Source organism: Zingiber officinale, chromosome 4A, assembly GCF_018446385.1.
Source record: "Zingiber officinale cultivar Zhangliang chromosome 4A, Zo_v1.1, whole genome shotgun sequence".
Classification (NCBI taxonomy): Eukaryota; Viridiplantae; Streptophyta; class Magnoliopsida; order Zingiberales; family Zingiberaceae; genus Zingiber; species Zingiber officinale.
This window is the reverse complement of record NC_055992.1, coordinates 84612876-84631212: the sequence shown is the minus strand read 5'-3', so window position 1 is coordinate 84631212 and position 18337 is coordinate 84612876.

The following is an 18337-nucleotide window of genomic DNA, read 5'->3' as shown; positions in this document are numbered from 1 at the left end:
TCTTCTTTATCAAGATAATATATTTTGAAGCTGTTCATGAAATTCATAATGGCATGAATTTCCGCGTCAATAGTGGACTTTGGCGGGGAGAATTTGTCACTCGCATAGGCACATATTAATTCTGAGGATTTTGGATCAAATTTTTGGGGTTTCCATTTTAGAACTCCTCCCCATCCTTCCATACATCCGTCAGATTCAATGATGATAAAGCAGCTGGTAGGGGGTATTGCTAAATCCGGAAGTGTTTTGACCATTGCCTTTACTTTATCCACCAATGCCCAATCTTGGGTGTTCATCCGTTTTTCCCCATTTGGAGATGTCTTTGAATACAGAGGACCCAGTATCCTTCCCAGATTAGGGATATAAGAACGAGCGTAATTAAGAATCCCGAGCCAAGATCGTAATCCTTTAGTGGTCTGGAGGTCTTGATTGCTGAAATCAGCCACCTTTGAGATTATATGGGATTGTAGTTTGATTTTTGAATGCCCAATAGTAGCCCCAAGGAATTCTATTGTTGGGCTACCTATCTTCATCTTTGTTGGGCTTAATATTAGCTCATTCTGCTGACAAATCTTCAGAAGAACCTTGCAATGCTCACGATGCTCTTCTTCGTTTTCTGAAAAGACTAGAATATCATCAATATAAACTGCTATAAATTTTTTAGTACCTTTAAAGCAGTTATCCATCTTGCGTTGGAAGACGGCAGGAGCATTTTTAAGGCCAAAAGGCATGACAAGCTACTCAAAAAGGCCATCTGGCACCCAGAAAGCTGTCCATGGTATTGACTCAGGATCCATAGCTACTTGATGGAAGCCGCTCTTAAGATCAAACTTAGAGAATATCTTGCTTCTTCCTACTCTGTGTATTATTGTATTAATACCTGGAAGGTTGTATTGGTCTTTATGGATATTATCATTCAGCCTTTTGTAATTAAAGATCATTCGTTCCTTTCCTTTCGTTTCTTTTCCTGTCTTGGGATCCACAGTTGTGCCAGAGTAGACTATAATGGCAGTAGTCCTATGACGACTATTACTTGGCTTGATAACCTTGAGGTCCAGTAGGGACTTAATATGCTTTCTGAAAGAATCTTGCATTTGAGGGGTCACATGTTTGAGCAATCTGTCCTCAATAGTCAGATCTGGATTCTTAATGTCCAGCTTGCAAGTGACTAAATTAGAACTCCAAAATTTCATGGGGTTGCCCCCAATATAACCAGTGTTGGTTAATTCAGTAATTAGGTCTTGCAAATACTGCCCTGGTTGCCATGTGCACACTTGTTCTTGAATTTGAACATATTCTTCTTCTTCAAGTTCTAATTATTCAATAGTAGGAGCTGCAGGAACAACTTGTTGAGTATGAATAGTAGTAACATTTTTGTAGAATGTTACCTCATTGCCTTCTATACGGACTCCTCCATGCATAGCACGTATAAAGTTGCAACCAAGAATCATGGTAATATTTCCTCCCAGTGTAAGGGGGAAAGCATAAGTATAAGGTATTCTGAACTGATGATCTCCAATCTTCATATTACCATATTTCAGTTTCTTATTAGCTGTTGTCTTAGAATTGATGCCGCTGAAATTGACAACAAAAGTATTATCTTCAATGGCAAGGGGAGGTATTGATACCTGATCTATACAGCAGGTGGTAGCGCCAGTGTCAAGAATGACATTTACTTTAAAACTATCTATTCCTGGAATAGAGAGTTCCACCACCAAATTGAAGAGGCCATTTGTTTTGAATTTTGGTTGCTTTGCTTCTTCTATAGAGAATATTTTCTCTTTTCCTGAGTCAATTCATACATGTAATTCTTCTTCATAAAATTCATTACCTTCAGGATAGAGAGGTTCCTTTTCTTTTTCTGAGTTCTCTATTTTTTTCTGAAGATCTTTATTCTCCAGCTCTAAGAGATCAATTTTGAGTCTGAGTTCTTCATTTTCCGTGTCTACTTCTAACTTGTCAGCCTGATGGTTCCTTAGCATTTCTTCCTTCTCAGCAGCAAATTCTTTTTTTAGAGACTCTGTCTGAATTTCCGCTAATAATTTGGCACTTGTGACCTCTTGTTTTAGCCTCTCAATTTCTGCTACTGCCCAAGTAATGTAGCCCGAGCGACACACAGGACCACGAGTAGACCAAGCGGACAAGCGATGCCGAACGCGCGACCACGAAGATGTCGACCGAGCGATCGGAAGGATGTCGATCGGGTGGATAGACGTTGGGTGGGCGAGGCCGAGCACGTGACCGAGAAAGTGTCGGTCAGTCGACCGTAAGATGCTGACTAGACCATCGTAAGAATGTCGAGCGTTCGACTAAGTAATTTAAGTGTGGTCGAATGGACAACTGAGCGATACCGGTTGGACGACAACAAGAGTGCTAAACAAGCGGCCTGGAGAGTGTCGACTGGATGATCGTAAAATGTTGATCGAGTTGCCGTAAAATGCGATCGGGTGACCTGAAAATGTTGAACCAGGTGACCATAAGATACCGACCTGATGACCATTAGGATGTAGAGCAAAAATGAGTGCGTGGCTAAGTGGACGATCGAGTGTAGGATCAAGCGACCCAGAGAATACCGATCAGGTGACGAAAAATAAGGTCGAGCGGCTGTCCAGCAAGCTATCCGGCGAATGCCAAGCTAACGCCTAGACAAATACCGTGCGAGAGACGAAGCGGCGCTGGGCAGGAGTGGAGCCAGAAGACTGAGCGGGAGCATATCCCATGAAATTGAGTGCATAGAGACGAACATCGTGAACTGAACGGGCACATCGCACATGAACTGAACTGGAGTGTAGCCCATGAGTCGAAAGGCGCATGGAAGTGAAAATCGTGAGCCGAACGGGCACATCGCACGCGAAATCGAATGCACACAGAAATGAAAGTCATGAGCCGGATGAGTTCGGAGCCCATGAGATATTCTGGTCCGAGACCAATGGAGGTACTCTCGTTCGTGACCATCGGAGAACCTGTGAAAATCGCTCGACCCTGAACAGGGGAGATAGGAGAACCCGTTAAGCAGGTCTGCGACCAATGAAGACCACTCAGCCCCGAACAGAGGAGATAGAAGATCTGATATGCTGGTCAGAGATCAGTGACGACCGCTCGACCCCGTACGAGGGAGATAAAATATCCGATAAGCTGGTCCAAGACTAGTGACGACCGTTCAACCCCGAATGGGGGGATAAATGCTCTGATAAGCTGGTCCTAGAACAATGAAGACCACTCGACCTCGAACGGGGGAGATAGATGCTCTGATAAGCTGGTACGAGACCAATGAAGACCACTCGACCCTGAATGAGGGAGATAGATGCTCTGATAAGCTGGTCCGAGATCAGTGAAGACCACTTGACCCTAAACGGGGGGAGATAGATGCTCTGATGAGCTGGTTCGAGACTAGTGAAGACCACTCGACCCCGAACGGGGGAGATAGATGCTCTGATAATCTGGTCCGAGACCAGTGAAAATCACTCGACCCCGAATAGGGGAGATAGATACTCTGATAAGCTGGTCCGAGACCAGTGAAGACCACTCGACTCCGAACGGAGGAGATAGATGCTTTGATAAGCTGGTCCGAGACCAGTGAAGACCACTCGACCCCGAACGGGGGAGATAGATGCTATGATAAGCTGGTTTGAGACCAATGAAGATCACTCGACCCCAAATGGGGGAGATAGATGCTCTGATAAGCTGGTCCTTGAAGACACAAGTTTAAGGTCGTCACTCGACCGCTGGTGGAGACCTGGGGTTAACATCGTCGTTCGACGGTTTTCACAGGGATTTATAGTCATCGCTCGACTCTGAGATTTAACGTCGTCACTTGACTATCTTCACAGGGGTTTATAGTCGCCGCTCGACTCTGGGGTTTAACGTCGCCGCTCGACGGTCTTCTAATATAACTTAAACCTGACCGATCAACACGAGAGTCTTCATCAATGAGCTCGTGGCTCAGATAATATACACCCGGCCGATCGGTACGGGAGTCTTCATCAATGAACTCGTGGCTCAGATAATATACACTCGGCCGATCGGCACGGGAGTCTTCGTCAATGAGCTCGTGACTCAAATAATATACACCCGACCGATCGGCACGGGAGACTTCGTCAATGAGCTCGTGGCTCAGATTATATACACCCCGTCGATCGACACGGGAGTCTTCGTCAATGAGCTCGTGGCTCATATAATATACACCCCGCCGATCGACACGGGAGTCTTCGTCAATGAGCTCATGGCTCAGATAATATACATTCGATCGATCGACACGGGAGTCTTCGCAAATATAATCCTGGCTGATTGGCGCGAGAGTCTTCACAAATATAATCCCAGTCGATCGGTGAGGGAGTCTTCGCAAATATAATTCCGGTCGATCGGCGCGGGAGTCTTCGCAATTGAGCCTGTGGCTCTAATATAAGACAAGTCCAACCGATCGACACGGGAGTGTTCAACCGAAGAACTATGGCAGATATTATGATTGAAAGAGAAAATATAACGAAAAAAACTAACCTGCCGTCCAACAGAGGATCTGACTCAATTTCTCGACTCCCGAATACCCATGGAGTGAGGAGAATATAATACGCTTATCGAAACCCACCAAGGTCATGAGTATAATAGAATTTTCTGGTGTCATCCATCTTCACGTTCCAGATCAAGCGAAGTTCCCACAGACGGCGCCAAATATGTTCCTGTCGGGAATCTGGGAAGACGAAACTGTCAGAACGACGTGTCTGGAATGTTGACTGCATCTCCATGACCCAGATAGTGAGTTGTCTTCTGTGTTGACTAAGTTGTCCGATGTCCTATGGTCAACACTACCTGGAGCCAGTGACCCGGTCATCCCGATCTCTGATATCCTGATACTCGAGGCGGGTCCCACAAATATATAAGCAGTTGAATAATGCTAGAACAACTAAATAAATACAAGACGAGTACAGTGACGTACCCTATCCCCGGGGGGCGCCCTCGGATGAGTCGGTGAGCTGGTCACGGTGCTAAGCGAGTCGTCGCGGCCTAGACGAGTAGATGGGTGTGAGCCAACTGAGGAGCCGGATCTGGGGGCGACGACATGGAATCCGCTGCAGCATGGATCCAAGAGGCGGCATGTCGGCCGAAATATGATAACGGCTCTTGAGTCGGAGTAATACAGTGGCTCGCAGGACGAGATATGATGATGACACGAAGGCCAGAACATGATATCAACACACGGACCCATAAATAACACACAACTCAGAATCTAACACAAGGGTCGGGTGCCGAACAGTGACAATAGCCCGAAGGCCAAAACACAACCACACACAAAGCTGGACTAAGGATGAGATCAGCGTGTGGAATACAGCCGTGCGGATTGCTGACAGGTGGCCTGAAGGCTAGCAAGCTGTAGCCGCCAAAGAGCGGCTATCGGCGTATCGATGAATCCAGCGACCGGAGTGTGCGCTGCCAGCGCACAGAGTGGGGAAGCGGCGGCATCCTTCGGCATCCGAAGGTTTGTCCAGTAGTGGGACGGTGGCTGAAGCTGGGTTATGAGAGAGAGAGAGAGGAGAAAACATGCAATGGAGTTCTCACATGAATCTGTGTGGCATCAGTGGTCTGAGGAGTCGAAAGTGGTTCCAACGGGAGTGGCTGTAGTGCCTGGCGAGAGTGGCTGCGGTGCCTGGCGACTGTGGCTACGATACCTGGCGGTTGCCGGCAAGTGAGGCTGCAGCGTGCGTAGAGCGGGAGAAGGCAGCGGTTGTTGCTGGTGCCAACGGTGTCCAGAAGGGGTGCGCGTGGTGAGGAAAAAAGGGGTAGGACTAGGCAGCATCCTCACAGAGAGGAAGGCAAGGAGGCTGCTCGCGATGGCATCGGCATGGAGAAGGGGAAGAGCAGCGGTTGTGGGCCTCGACCAGCAAAGGGGAGAGGGAGAGAAGAGGTGCCGAGGGAGACGACGGGCGTCGACGCGGAGAGGCTGAAGGAAAGGTGCTACTCACAGGGCGGTCATCATCGGCGACCCTCCTTCGGTAGTGACCACTAGGGGAGAAGAAGTTCTTTCCCCATAGCGGCGGCGGAAAAACCATGAGAGCCCTTGTTGGTAAATAATGTCATCCTTAAAACCAAAACCCTCCAAATAGGAAATGACAAAAATGCCCCTCCCTCTTATCTCATCACCATATCATACTCTATGCTAAACTACAATAGTTATTTATGATCCAAACTATATGATCCTAAAAGAAATCTGTATCATATTTACAAATATCAAATGCTAAACAACAACAGTAAATAATGATATCATAGTTAGAGTGTCAAACAAACATATAAATTATCATTAATATTTTAAACTTTAAGTGTGTATAATAATCAAAATAAATATTTATCTTTATTAATCAATATAAAGTAATAAAATAAATATATACTCCTACTAGATGAGTTCTTCTTCCATAAAGACTTTCATATCCACAAAACATGCGCACGAAACACCTTAAGCACCAAACCTTTAGTGAGTGGATCGACCAACATGGAATCTATGCTGATGTGATCTACTATGATCTGACAACTCTGAACTCTTTTTTTAACCACTAGAAACTTGATGTCGATGTGCTTGGACTTCGATGAACTATGGTTGCTCTTGGCATAAAGTTCTGTGGTTTTATTATCACAGTAGATCCTCAATGGCCTATTAATGCCATCAATCATCTGCAATGCTATGATGAAGTTCCGCAGTCAAACCCCATGATTGGATGCTTCATAGTATGCTATCAACTCTACTTCCATAGTAGAAGTAGCTATTAGTGTCTGCTTGATACTCATATAAGATATAACCTCTCTAGCAAACATGAAAATATAGTCTGAAGTGGACTTCCTACTATCCAAACATCTAGTAAAATCGGAGTCTGAATATCTAATCATCTTCAGATGATCTGATCTCCGATACGTGAGTATATGTCCTTTAGTTCTTTACAAATACCGCATCACTCTCTTAACCGCTTTCCAATATGACGGTCCTATATTACTAACATATCTGCCTAACATCCCCACTATAAATGATATATCTGATTGAGTACAAATTTGTGCATATATAAGACTTCCCACTGTTGACACATATGGAATTGTTTCATCTCCTTTATTTCAAGTTCAAGCGGTGGGCACTGCTGCAAGTTGAACTTGTCATCTCTTAACACAGGTGTGTCACCAGGTGTACAGTTCTGCATACTATACCTTATAAGTCTTTTTAATATAGGCCTATTGTGAATGTACAAGAATTTCTTTTGAATGATTACGATAGATCTGTATGCCTAAAACAAAAGTTGCTTCACCAAGATCTTTCATTTCAAAATTACCAGATAGAAATGACTTGGTTTTATACAACACGCCCATATTATTACTTGCAAGTAATATATCATCTACGTACAAAACAAGTATAACAAACTTGCTTTCATTGAACTTGACATATATGCACTGATCGACGGAGTTCTCTTTAAATCAAATGAGTTAACCACTTGATCAAATTTTCAGTACCACTGACGGGATGCCTGTTTTAAATCATAAATGGACTTCTTTAATCTACATACTAGGTGCTTTGAGCTTAAACTCAAAGTTCTCTGGTTGCACCATATATATAGACTCCTCTATGTCTCCATTGAGGAATGTAGTTTTTACGTCCATTTGATGTAGCTCCAAATCATAATGAACTACAAGTGTCATGATTATCCTAAAGGAGTCTTTCGTCGACACAGGTGAGAAAATCTCCTTGTAATCAATGTCTTTTTTTTTAGTGAATCCTTTGGCAACAAGACGAGCCTTATACTTTTTGACATTGCCCTTGAATTCCGCTTGGTTTTAAATATCCATTTACAACTAACGGACTTCTTACTTTCAGGCAATTCGACAAGTTCTCAAACATTATTATTTGTCATATACTTTAACTTTTCTTATATGGGGTTAATCCACCTTTTAGGATTAGAGTATTGTTTGACTTCTTAGAAAGATGTAGGATCTCTTTCTAAACCTATGTCAAAATCATGCTCTTGGAGATAAACATAATCACGAGAATTAGTGGTTCTCTGTTCTCTTATAAATCACCTTAAAGACACTTGTGTTTGAGGTGGTTGAGGTACTTACTCATCAATATGAGACGATACTTTAATTTCAGTGGTAGACTCCGCTAATTGTAATGGAGATGTTATGGGAATATCTTAGTTCACTACACTTACTGATATGTGATGCCCATAATATATGATATGGTAATCATACTGTTATTGATCACACTAGTAGTGACCATAGGAGGATCACTAATGCTTTTCTCAAAAGATACTTCCCTAATTTTATCACTCCCACTATCCTTAATGAATTTGGTGTTTTTCATTTTTAAAGAAGGATTTATTAGAAGGATCATACAATTTATACTCTCTCGACTTCTCATAATAACTAGAGCTGTCAAACGAGCCAACCTGTGGCAGGGCGGGTCGGCCCGTGGCGGGCTAGCCATTTGGCGGGGTGGGGCGGGGCAGGTCAACATCTTGGCAGATTGGAAATTTCCAACCCAATCCAATCCAAGACGGGTTGCGGGTTAGATGGGCCAACCCACGGGACCATCAATTTTTTTTTAAAAAAAATAAAAATGGATAGAGAACCTACGAGTCGGCTGATTTTTATGGGAACTTCCTTTATGACCCCTAATACTACCACTATGTTGTTTCTTTAGCTAGATTAATAATTCCATACAATAAGAACATATTATGTAGCAAAGGATGCTACCATTTTTTTATGTTTTAAAAATACTCACCACTTTTAAGAACTTAGAATGCCATGATAAAAAAAATCTCTTCAATACGAAATGTATCATAACAACATGCACAACATGAAGTATCTTCTTTGTTTGCTTATGTGCAAAGTCTTTGATGAGTGTGTACGTCGAAATAAAGCTAGAGGGGGTAACACTCGTGAGATGGACTTCGAAAGATTTTTAGATTTTGTTTTGGCCCTTTAAAATACACACTTGAAGGATTAACATACTTATTCAAATGCCTTGAGTTATTATATCATTTCCATCTATTCCCTCTTATTGTTTTGCTTTGCTGATCTTGAAATTCACTCGCCAAGTTGTCATGTATCTTTGCTAGAGATGTTCACCAAAAGTAGATTGATGGTGGAGTCACCCATTAGGTGTTTTTATTTCTCAATCCGCGGGCTAACCTATGTTCGTCACAGGCTAATCCGCATAGGTCGCGGGCCAAGGCGGGACGACCCGCAATGAGCTTGGGTTAATAAAATTTCAACCTAACCCGCTTAAATTATTTGGCGGGGCGGACCAACCCGACGGGCCCAACCCAAATTGACAACTCTAATAATAACCTATAAAATTGCAGCTAATTATTCTTGAGTCTAATTTCCTTTCATTGGGCCTATAAGACCTAACTTCAACTGGACAACCTCATACATGTAAATGTCTAATACTAAGTTTCCTACCCGTCCACATTTCGAATGGGGTTTTAGTTACTGTCTTACTAGATACTCTATTGAGTAGATAAACTGTAGTCTTGAGTATTTCACCTCACAAAGACTCTGGTAGAGAAGTGAAAGTCATTATACTTCTTATCATATCTTTTAAGATTTGATTACGACGCTCAGCTACACCATTCTGACTAGGTGTACCAGTGCATGATATATTGAGGCACAATCTCACACTCAACGAGATAGTTGGTAAAAGGTCTTGGATGTTGTTCACTTGATCTATCATATTGACCATAATATTCACCTCCATAGTCGGATCAGACACTTTAATTTTCTTACCTAGTTGAAGTTCAACTTCGGCTTTAAAAATTTTAAACATGTCCAAAAGTTACGATTTCTCATGAATAAAGTACAGATAGTCAAATCTAGAATAGTCATCTATGAAGCTAATAAAATATGTGTGTCCATTCCAATATGCCTTAAGGAATGGTCCATAAATATCCATATGTATTAGCTCCAAAATGTCACTACAATGACTAGCCCTCTTGTTCCTTTTGTTAGTAGTCTTCCCCTTAACACACTCTATGCATATATCAAAATCTGATATGTTAAGCGAATCGAGAATTCTATGTGACATTGACCTTTCTAGGTGTTGTTTTGTTTGGATATATGTCCTACACACATATGCCACAACATGGAAGAATTCTCATCGATCAATTTGTGTTTCGTACTTATACTATACATTATTATATTGTCAACCGTAAGAATAAAGGTGTTTAATTTATAAATCTTATTAACCAAAGAATCATTGCCAATCAAAACTAAATTAAGAAAAATAATAAACATTTTATTTCTAAATGAATAAGAATAACCTGATTTGTCCAAATAGAAAATTGAAATTAAGTTCCGTCTGAAAGACGGTATAATAAATGTATTTTTTAAAATTCAGAAAGACATTGGTTTCTAAATAAAGACTAAAAACACCAATTGACTTGACTTAAGTCTTCTTTCCATTTCCTATATAGATGTATCTTTTATCATCAAGAGGAAGTCGGCTTCTGAGACAACCCTGCATAGTGACACTTATGTGAGTAGTAGCACCAGTATCTATCCACCAAGTGTTAGTAGGTACAATAGCTAAATTGACTTCCAAACTAACAAAGTTTAGAAGTTTACACTTCTTTATATGTCAGTTGGTGTACTTGAGACAGTATTTCTTTATATGATCTTTCTTCTTACAAAAGAAATAAGTGAGTTCCTTATCCTGCTTCTTGTGCTCCTTATGGCCATTGCCTCCAGAATCTACAGTTTGTTTCCCTTTTTCTTTGTTATTGATCCTCTTTCGCTTCTTGCTTACACTTTGAGAATCAGATGCTAAGTAATCACTCTCAGATGTCTCCTTCTTTAGTCTTCCCTCCTCTTGCACGCATTGAGCAATAAGCTCATTCAATATCCACTTTTCCTTTTGAGTATTATACGATATCTTAAAAGGAGTGAACCGTGCAGGCAAAGACATCAAAACGAAATACACTAACATACCCTTAGATATATTGACGTTTAGTGCTTTCAGACTTGTCGCTATATTGAACATATCCATAATGTACTCCCTTATGTTTCCTTTACTATTGTATCACATGATTACTAACTTTCTAAGAAGTGTGGTAGTCTCGACCTTTTCATTTGAGGTGAATCGATTTGCCAATTAGTTTAGAAAACTCCTAGCATCTCTTCTCTCTATTATTGAGCTCTTTATTGGTGCCGATTTGAAAAGACTCATGATACTCTGACTATGTGATTTAATTTCTCCCACAATTGAAATTCAGCCCTCTACTCTATAGTGCTAGCACTGGTCATAGGTGGTGATCATTCCTTAATGTATAGTCTAAATCCATGTAGTCTAAGACTACAATCATATATTCTTTCCATTCAGCAAAATTTGAAATAGTTAGTGTTGGGATGTTATTAATGCTGATAGTTATAGATTGTACTGAAATTAAAGAGAAAATTTTATTTAAGCTCACGGTTTAATTAAAGCCAAAAATATGTATAAGATTATGTAAATAAAATAAAATTTTAAATGCACATAAATAGATTCTTTATGAGATATCAAGTACAACATAATGTGTCTTTCTTTGGGTCGACACATTATTTGTTAGTGATACTTTCTGATATAACTCAAACTTTAATCAGTTACACAATGTATCTTCTTTTGGGTCAACCCATTGTGCGCATAATATGATACTTTATATTAGTTATATTTTGGTTCATAGCTTACAACAACCATAATCAGCCACATAATATGCCTTTATTTGGGCCGACATATTTTGTACATAATTTGAACAAAACAATAATTTTGTTTCATAGTTGTGAGCTACCTTGAGCATATATTTGGTATAAAAATAATTTTTCTTTGGGTTGATTAATCCTAGCATAGATATACGTCTACCAGCACAAAATACACTAAACTTACCTAAGATATCTTACTTTAGGCCGATACATTAGTTTAACTTAGTAGTATATTACATAGATAGATTCAAAAAATTATCTTAGGAACTTTATTGAACATAAATTATTTAATCAGCCTTAACAATATAAATTAATCTTATTAATCAATTGATATCTTATGGTAATCGATTGGTATGATCTAATCGATTATCTTAATCAATCTAAAAATCTACTGTATATGATTTTAAATCCTTTATGACGAAACTAGAGTTTCAAATAAGTTCTATAAAATCATCATGAGTTTCCCTATCAATATCTCTAAAATTTAAGATAAATCATCAACTTTATTAAATTTATAGAATCTCTTTTCAATACATGGTACACCAGCTATTCTATAATTTACCATATCTTTATTTATTTATTATTATTTCTCTCTCCTCTATATTTTTTATTATTCATTTAATGTTTAGGGTAATGTTTTCATTCCTTAAATTTAGGGAGTTATTGTTCATAAAATTTAAATTCAGATAACTAGTAGAGTATCTTATATAAAGAATTTTTTTAGATAAAATATAAAATTTAAAATAAAATATATATTTAGAGTATCTGATGTGGATGTATAATACATGCATACATTATGTTCTTTAATGCCTTCCAATTGAATCAATTCAATTTAATAAGAAAACCATTCATTCAGGATTCTACTGCACGCATGTATTGCAATTTTTTTATTTAATAAAATACTATTTTATTGAAACAATTTGTTTATTTCATAAATACTGTTTCGTTGAAACAAGTTTTTTATACGAATTGTTTCAACAAACTGTTTCAACAACAGTGCCAGGAAAAAAACGCATTACGGTTTTTTTAATAATGAAACAGTGTTTCATTGAAACAATGTTTCATTGAAACAATGTTTTTTTACTCGAAACAATAACGTACTGTTTAAATACTTTTACGAATAAAAGTTGTTGAATTAAGAAAAGAATCTCAATCGAAAAAAAATATAATCGAAGTAAAAATCATCTAAACTGAATAAAAATAATTTTAATTAATTGATAATTATTATAGTTGTGAGTTTAAGACAGTTAATTGATTAAATTTTAATTATTTTTATTTAAAAATTTTTTAGACTCGATAATCGATTGCTTGACCAATGTAATCAATTGAATCATCATAATTTTACTTAAAATTATGTTAAACAATAATGATTTTTGTCATTTTTCGTGTTCTTTGTAGAAAAACGAAAAATAAAAAATAAGTCTATATTAACTTTTTCTTACATGTTTTCCAATGATAAAAAATTATGTTATACTAGAAAAACTTAATCTAGTATATAGAAATAAACATCGACGAAAAATTCAAACTTTATTGCCAATAAAAATGATGAAACAGAACCTGTGACTCTAATACTAATTAATAGAAGATGAATTTTCTCCTAACTGCATGAATTCTAGGAACGAAATAAGTACTCGAATAGAAAAAAGATAAAAAAACATATGAGCAGGGATCTTCGTTTCATCGAAAACATGACACAAGAAAGTAAATACATAAATATTGTAATTACGAAAAACTTGAACACAACTGACTTGTTATTGTTCTTCGTGTATTGCTCGTCGATCCAACAATTCTACGGAAGAAGAAGAAGGAGAAGAAGGTTGGTCTTCCGAAGGAGTTAGGGTTGACGGCGTCGAATCCTCTTCGTTAATGGGGAACGAAAAGACGTCTCAAAAAGATGCCCTAATCCTCTATAGATAAACTCATTATTGTTGATAATTCTAAATGCATGAATTAAAACAGTAAATGCTTACAGCGATCTCCCGCAGATCTGTAATCGGTGATGGTAAGACTCACTGTTGGAAGAACGATCACAGGATCGGAAAGCTCTCCACAATTCCACGAACCAAATCCCACCGCCTCAGATGTTCTTCCCTCTCTTTATGTCTCTTTGTACCGTCGTGTGAAAACTCTTTCTTACCTCTAATGATCCTTGGGCGCACCCCTTATAAAGGGAAATAACCTAGGGGTATAATGGACATTTCCATTAAGAGTAGTGGGGAACGTGGTCATGTTCCCACGTTCTCATCTCTTACATCTCCCACTCGTCCAAGGTAAGTTACTAAGACTAGTTCATTCAGGTAAGTCACAAAGACTTAATAAATCACATAGACCATTTGAGAGTTTGGTCACAAAGACCTAATAAGTCTGTAACGCCCGAAAATTCTCAAAATTATTTTTAGAAATATTCTATGATTTTTATGGAATTTTAGAATATTTTTATGGAATTTTTAGAGTAGCGGAAGTAGCAAAAATAAATAGGACCGTAAAATAGCCTACGCGGGAATTGAACCCAAGACCTATTGGGTCCTACGGCTTATGGTGAACCATGGTAACCAAGTGAACCCAGCAGGGCCATGCTGAAAGGAAAGGGAGACAATTAAATTTATATTCAAGTTGGGTCGGAAATTTCCACTTAATATAAATAAGAAATAATTAAGTGAAGGGTTATTTGGGATCGTGATTTTTCCTCTCCTCAAAACCTCACCGCCGCCCACCTCTCTTTTCTTCCTCTCTCGGCGCCAACCACAAGGAAGGCTAGGGTTCCGCCCAAGGGCACTTTCTGGCGACGACTTCGACACGAGGACGCTCCCCTCCGCGAGAGGAATGCATAGACGCGAGAAGATCGTCGAAAGGATCGTCTCCTCCGGAAATCTAGCGATTAGAATCGTAAGAAAATCCGAACAGGAGGTAAGAAACCCCTCACCTGCAGTATAAGTAGTTTTCGTGTGAATTCCATGTCTTAGTTTAGTAATATGTAGACTATCGACACAAAGGATGCGAATTAGCGCATACCAAGTGTTCTATTAAATGTTTAGCACAGAAAAATGCAACTTAGGCATTTTAGTAACTTAGATAAATGCAATAGAAGTATTTTATAGCTTATTTAGTCTTGCTCCAGCTTTTACAGGACTAGATGTCCAATGGGTGGGCTCCCACAGTCGCCTCTAGGTTTAGATAACCTAGTTCTAGGTTTAGACAACCTAGTAAAAACAAGACAAGAATTTATTAGCTTATGTTCAGTATTTTACTTTTCAGTGGCACTGTACTGGATTAGATATCCATTGGGTTGGGCTCCCACAGTCATCCCTAGGTTCAGATAACCTAGTAGCCCTACTAAATTCGGGACTTGCAAATCCGGGTCTAGTTAGGGATGCGCGTATAGCACATACAGTTGTCGGGTCCATTAGCAGCATGATTATATATTTTCATCTATTATATGTATAGTTTTTAAACTCTCACAAATCAGTTGTGTATACGGTTTAAATTCAGTACTAGCTTAGTTTAGTTTAGCTCAGTTCATGCTTCAGCTCAGCTCACTCTTATGATTATGTATGATAGCTCTATGTTCAGTTCATGTTACACATGCTTTAGATGATAGTATGTCATGACTAGCTTTTGATTGCTATGTATTGTATGATAACATGCCATGTTTTAGTTCAATCAGTACATGTTTTAAATAGCATGTTTTCAAAGCATGATTTGCATCAATTGTATGTTTTGTGAGGTAGATGGTTTCTTACTAAGCGAAAGCTTACAGATACTTTTTCCTTATACTGCAGATAAAGGTAAAGGAAAGAAGGACTAGCGGAGGCTGGAGGGCAATGCGATGAAGATGTGTGTGGATGGAACGTGGAATAAAGATCTTAGGGAATCTCAGCAAACTTGTTTAAGCACTAGAACCTTTTAGCATTTTGTTATTTTACACCTTAGCATGTTAAATGTTATGAACTAGTTAATCATGCACCCTATCATGTTTAGAATACTATTTTTGTGATGTTAGAATGGTTGGCATTTAGTTTAGAAATATTATAAGTAGTCTTGGCACGAGCAAGTGCTGAAATCAGACCATTGGCACGAAATCAGAAACTCGAATCGATCAGCTGATCGATTCGAGGGTTTCCAATCGATCGAAGGATCGACTGGGCAATTCGTCTCACGAACAGTAGGCCTCTGGATCGATCAACCGATCGATCCGAATGCTCTCTGTCGCGAACAGAAGACCCTGGGATCGATCACTGGATCGATTGACCAGTCTGGATCGATCAGCCGATCGATCCAGAATATCGGCCGAGCACAGTAGTTTGCTGAATCGATCATTGGATCGATTCGACCATTCCAATCGATCCGTGGATCGATTGGGAGGCATGATATTAGCTAGAAACCCTTAGTTAAGTTCCTTGACCATAAGGGGAGGTAATAATGACATGAATAGCTTAGATTACACCCCCTTAGCACATGTAGAACCAAGAAATGATAATAGTTTAGCAAAAATTTTAATTAGTACAGCTTCCGCAATTAGATTTAATGATGGTCATGGATTAGTTAGCACAGCATAATGTGACGATCGGCCTTACTTCTTCGTTAGTAGAAGGCGGGTCGTTACAGAGTGGTATCAGAGCAGTTTCCATACTTCCTACACACACATCAGCATTGAACCTGCAGCTTCCAAGTAAGAACATCTCTCACATTCTTATGTTTTTGTTTTCATATTTAGATATAATTAAAGCATGCTTGTTATGATAGTAGATAACATGATGACAATAGCTACTCCATTACGATTGTGTTAGTCATGTATGTCCTTTGTTCCTTTAGAAATGGCACGAGGATGCCCAGCTAGAAGGGCACTAGCTACTGAGCCCCAGCATGAGGCAGGCAGTTCAGTGCCTCCTCCAGACCTTACGGCATTAGTGGCTCAGTTACAGCAGCAGCTAGCTGAACAACAACAGGAGATAGCCACCTTAAAGGCTAATCAGCAGAATACTCCCACAGTCACCCCGGAACCAAACTTAGCGACACCAGTAGTCTTAGAGGTTCCACCAGTCCGACCCCGGTAGCCCGGCGGGAACACGAGAGGAAGCCTATCGATCCGGTGGTAGAGAGTTAAGCGGAGAATTTCTCGGGCACCAGTGAACCATGGGATGCTCAGCTGGTTCAAAACACCTGGAAATACGATGGAGCTTGGACTAGCAGTATGAAAAGGTGAAGTCGCCTCCTCCATGGCGGGGAGATGCATGTGGTGGGAGAGAATTAGGGCGAAGCGTCCAGTAAAGATGACATGGGTGACTTTGAGAAAGAATTCTTGAGGAGTTCTTTCACATGCGGGTCACAAACCGCCACTACGACGAGTTCGAGTTTCGCCAAGGCAACCTTTCGGTGGAGGAAGCCGTGAAGAAATTCAACAGTTGGCGTCTATGCCCTGAACTAGTCAGACAGAAAAAGAACGAGTTCGGTTGATGCTCAAGATCTGAGGCGGAAATAGCGATTGAGCGTTCTTGGCGGCGTTCACATACCGAAGAACTAGTCGGTGCTCGACCACGAGCACTACGAGCGGTATAAAGCGTGAAGCAAGTCCTCTCGAATCTAAAGGTCAAGGAGGCTCGGTACTCAGAAGCACCAGGGCCACACCTCTAACTGGAAAGGGAACTCCGGCAACAAGCGCAAACCAGGGAGTTACCCAAGAAGCCCAGTTATCCAAAATGTGCTACTTGTGGGAAATTCCATCCCGAGTTTGTCGTAAGGGCACACGAGGATGCTTTGAATGCGACAGAAAGGGCATATGGCCAAGCAGTGCTCGAACAAGACCAGCTTTCCTCCACCACAGCCGATCGATGCGAAGCCAAGCCGCAGTTGCATCGAGATCCAGCGCCTTAGATGGTCCACACATCGACGGCGGACTAGAAGCCCCTCCGGCTATGGCGAATGCGGATCTACTCACCGACCGGAAGGGCGTAGCAAATGCCTCGGCGGTTATTCAGTCGATTAGTATTTTGACAATCTGTTGTCTTATTAAATCTGGGCAACCCATTCATATATATCCAGGCATTTGTTGAGAAGTTAGCAATACCTCGGAGGTACTCAATAGTCGATTTACGACGGCGTTACCTTCAAATTATGGCATCCACGCGGCTCGGCGGTGCGGTCATTATAGCGACAGAGAACTCTTTTGTGATCCGATAGTGCTAAATATGACTGACTACGATGTTATCTTTGGGATGGACTTCGATCGATATGGTGCTTCCATAGAGTGCCGTAAACAAAAGTCACAGTTCTAGTACATCGGAGAACCAAAGAGAAAGCCAAGAAATTTCTCTCAGCTATGAAGGCACAGAGATTAATGGATTCGGGATGTACGGGATTTTTAGCACATGTAGTCGATACCAGCCAAGAGCTAGCAGAGGTCCGAGTCGTATGTGACTACCCAGCAGTCTTCCCTGAGGAGTTACCAGGTCTAGCACCAGATAGGGAGATTGAATTTGAGATAGAACTCATTCCCGGTACAAATCCTATTTCCAAAGCGCCATACCGCATGGCTCCAGCAGAACTGAAGGAACTTCATGAGCAACTACAGGAGCTGCTTGACAAAGGATTCATACGCCCTAGTCACTCACCATGGGGAGCGCCTGTATTGTTCGTG